This window comes from Austrofundulus limnaeus, unplaced genomic scaffold, assembly GCF_001266775.1.
Source record: "Austrofundulus limnaeus strain Quisiro unplaced genomic scaffold, Austrofundulus_limnaeus-1.0 Scaffold314, whole genome shotgun sequence".
Taxonomy (NCBI): domain Eukaryota; kingdom Metazoa; phylum Chordata; class Actinopteri; order Cyprinodontiformes; family Rivulidae; genus Austrofundulus; species Austrofundulus limnaeus.
The window spans coordinates 410936-415273 of record NW_013952716.1 but is presented as its reverse complement, the minus strand read 5'-3'; the positions used below and the strand labels follow the sequence as shown (position 1 = coordinate 415273).

Here is a 4338-nt window from a genome sequence, read left to right as displayed (position 1 = left end):
GAAAATAATACAGTATTTAAAACATGTTGTCTAATAAAATTCTTATGCTAATCCAATACAATAATTATTGATTTTTGAATAAAAATTAACAAAATTCTATGTGTTTCTTTAATATTTTGTACCATTGTTTGTGGGTTTTTAATGGGAGTCACCGGCCAGAAGCAAATGCTGTTTGGTGGGCCATGGCATGGAAAAGTTTGGGAACCCCTGACTTAAGAAATTGTTTTACATAAAGGACCATGTACAAAAAGTTTATCACACTTTTCAGATTTTCTAGTTGAAATGAAAAGATTGTATTTTATTAGTTAAAGTTATTTGAAAAGTAACAGGAGCCATAGCAATGGCCAGATTTTTATCTGTCCTTAATGAACCCCCCTCTCCTCCCCTTCAGGTATCCAGCTTCGAAAGGTGCAGGAGCAACGGGAGCAGGAGGCGAAGAGGGAGCCCGTCGGCAACGACGTGGCTACCATCCTCTCGCGTCGCATTGCAGTGGAGTACAGCGAATCTGACGACGACTCAGAGCTGGACGAGAACGAGTGGTCTGACTAAAAAGGAAAAGAAAAAGGTGTAGATGGGGGAGGTAAAACTGCTGGAAATAATAGAGTAAGAGGGGAGAGAAAAGTGATGCTGAGTTAAAAACAAAGAGATCTGATTATTGTTAGTCATAAAAAATTTAAGTAAAAAAAAATAAAATAAAAAATCAACCATACATTCGCACTCCATAACAGGTTGATTATTTCAGCTTGCATGTTTGCCCCTGACGCCTGTTRTTGAACAGCCCCCCCACCCCTCGAGGCTCTTGTGAATAATGGTGTATGGCACAATAAATGCACCTTCCATTTCAGCAGCTTTCCACCCCTGCTACTCAATTAAAACTACAAACACACGAACTGTGACAAACACAACCCACAAACTTCCCGCCTACACAGTCGAGTGGTAATTATTAGCAATACTGCAGGCTCTCAAGCTGTAAGTAGGCAGGCCCTCTGTGAATACAGGGGATAATGTGTTTACAAAACACACGACAGAGCACAAGAATTAATATTATTATTGTTATTATTAATGCAATCTTAATCTATCTGCCAAATGTTGAGAATGAATTTGTAAAAATAAATTCAAGATAATCAGGGAAAAAAAACGTTAGTTTATTTATAAATTGTTGTGCTTTTCTGGGTTGTGCTAGTTTAGACAATGCGCACAATCGGAAATGCCGAACTTTTGGGAGTTTGGTTTGTCTTGAGACAACAAAATTAGCACTGAGATTTTTCTGTTTAACAAACTCTAGAATATAAAATGCAATTATGCTTTAAAAAATTGCTTAAATTATTGGATACAAGTGCTTTTGAAGTCACATCAACTTTAGAGTATATATTTAGATTACATAAAGTTAAGCAAGCTTGGTTTTAGACTAATTATTTTGCTTGGCAAGCTTACTTGAAGCTAAACACCATCCAACACAAGTAGTAAAACATCAACCTTGATAATATTTTTAAGTCAGTTTTCCTATTAAAGAGTCTATATTTTGGACCTTTTCCACTGTGAAGTTGCCATAATGCGAGGCGCCAGGTTACAGTGTAAACTAAAAGGGCATGATTGGATTGAATAGCTTCTCTGATCTGAACCTGACWGATGTTCTGTTGTTGGTCTAGTCACAGTATGTCCATAACAAACATGTTTGTTGTTAGCGAAGCTATATGTGTATATATATGTATTTTAGTGGATTATGAGTTAGTGAAGCTAACTTTTTTGGTTAGCTGTGCCCACCACTTTGCATCCAAAAGTGCACATGGCACCAGGACACCCTAGACCACAGATCACTAGCCACGTTTACATGGACAAAAGTAATCGGATTAAACGGTCATTCGGAATAAAAATGCGTCATGTAAACAGCCGGTTTGGATTATTCTGATCCAACTGAGCTCAATCCGAATGAATTTTTAATCTGAATGAGTCGGGTGGGTTATGCCGATTGATAATCGGAATGACGTTCATGTAAACACTTAATCCAATCATCTTATTCTGATTGTAGAAAACTGACCTGTGTGCATGTCTGCTGACTTTCATTCACCCGGTTAGAGGAGGTGGGACAGCAGCCCTCCAGCTGCGCTGCACCGTGCAGAACTTTTCCACCTTGATCTCTTAACAGATGAAAAACGAAACAAACAGCAGACGTTGCTTCGCAAAAAATAAAAAATACGTATTGCTTCATCTGCTGGCTGCAGCTCAACCGAGGAGTAACGGCGTCTCTACCGTTATTAAAAGCTGATACAGGTCCGTCCTGAGCCACAGAGGAGCTTTGTTTACGTTTGTAACACGGAAGTAGAGCTGAATGTTTACAACACTGCGCATGTCCAGACTTTTATTCTGAATTAAAGTCCGGTGCATGTAAACACTTTTCATGATCGGATTGTGTCCATGTAAACAGTCCATTCGGATTATTTAATCTGAATACATTTCAATCTGATCAAAACATTTTGTGCATGTAAACATAGCTAGTGATGGATCATGTAGTTGTGTCATTCCAGCTGCGACTGTATGTTTAGGACACTCAAGTTACAAAGGTTTCTGATCCCCACCTGGTAGTGAGTTGGATTTGGATGATTGGGGAAGGTTGGGGACTAACCCAGCAGCCCCAACGTGTAGTAAGGGTTTGCTGGGAATTCCTTGCTGAAAACCCTGACAAAAAGATGTCTAACTCCCAACTTGGACTGCATCCCAGCATTGCTTAGGTGTATTAGGTCTGAGTGAGCCTCCATTGTTAAGGCTGCTGGTTGTTGATGCCTTTCGTGGCGGGCATCCTTGAACTCAGTGATGACTCCCTGAGTGAGGGAGGCTGTCAAGTTAAAGGAGGAGTCTGAATGAGCTTTGTTAGCTGATAGGACTTCAGAGGAAGCCGACTCGTCTCAGGTGGCAAAGAGAGATGCTGCTCTGGCTCTTTTTGTAGCACAGGCTCAGGTGTTGGAGGAGTTCAGTGAAGCCTTGGATAGAGACTCTCAACCGGCTTCAAGAAGGTTCTGACAAACCATGTTGCAGCTGAGGCGAAGTAAGCCGACTTTACCAACACTGAGTGTAGTGGAGGTTGGGTGCTGCTGACCTCAATCAATGATGTCATCAGGTAGTGCACGAGGACTTTCTCAATCCTACCAGCAAGTCTTCATGGACGTCTGAGTCTGGGGACTTTAGGGTTAGCCCATCCATAACCAACACTGAGGTCACAGAAAGGGTGTGTAAAAGCTTGTCGAGGCTTTTCTGCCCAACCTGCTTTGCCYCTGTGCCCAACTCCAGAACGAGCATCAGACAATGGATAGAAAATCAGAAAATACTATTTTATTTATCACTATAAATTACAGTAGCAGTTTTTGTTTCCATTTGCTTAGAATGCCTCACTTTGGCTTTTGTCTCTTTAAGAACATATCTAGAAGCAGAGTTTAATTCTGACAGGATTGGTGAGCTAATGGCTAACCTAACCGCAGCTAAAAGCAAAGTAGATTCTCTTAATGACAACTCAGAAGTTAGTTGGATTTACTATAATAATGTACCCCTACTCTGCCTAGGAAGGGTGTTTTTAAAATCATTTCCTGATATACAGGCATGCAGAGGAGCAAGCCCTTTCATTTTTTGCCTGGAAGTATTTTTTATTTAGTTTTCAAATGTTTTACCATCACAATCCGTTCTCTAATGAAACATTCACAATAAAAAAAAAACGTTACTGATTCGAGAGCAGAAAGGTCCATCACAAGGCAAGTAAGATTCTATTTAATCTCAACACCCAAACCCTCTTCAGTATGGGCAAATCTTTCCTTAAAATCCCTGTAGACATTTATTATACGCAAAGAATCTATAAAACACGGAAGAGAAATTAATATAACCTCTTTAATAAACTAAACTGAGAAACAAATTCAAATTTAAATGTAACTTGGTTTCCATATTTTACCATTCTATGAATAGTATGAATAGAACATTTGTAATTATTTTAATATTTTAGGTTATGTTTTTGTGCTATGAATATAAAAGCCTTGTTTTTGTTGTTGACAGAAAAAAAGAACTAAAGCTTTAGATCAAGTAATTACGAAGCCAAACTCCCAAAAGTTGATATAGTTCTGTTACTTATACTTTATTAAATGTAATATATTGTAGTTCTCCCAATATAATAGTTGAAGCAGTCACTCATATGRTTTGAAGTCGTGTTCTATTGACGTCATGAACAAGCAATATTTCACCTGACGTAGATAGCTCTTTGAATGACCTGTGTGGAGAAATAGCATTTGATTCTGATTGAATTGACAAGCTAACAGCTAGTCCAGGTGGCCGAGATCAAAGTAGATTTCTGCTATCTTT

At 39.0% G+C, this 4338-nt stretch overlaps 1 pseudogene; it reads left to right on the top strand.

Moving 5' to 3' along the window:
• Positions 1-391: 391 nt before the first annotated feature.
• Positions 392-709, top strand: LOC106527193 (wiskott-Aldrich syndrome protein family member 3 pseudogene; annotated as a pseudogene).
• Positions 710-4338: the final 3629 nt, after the last annotated feature.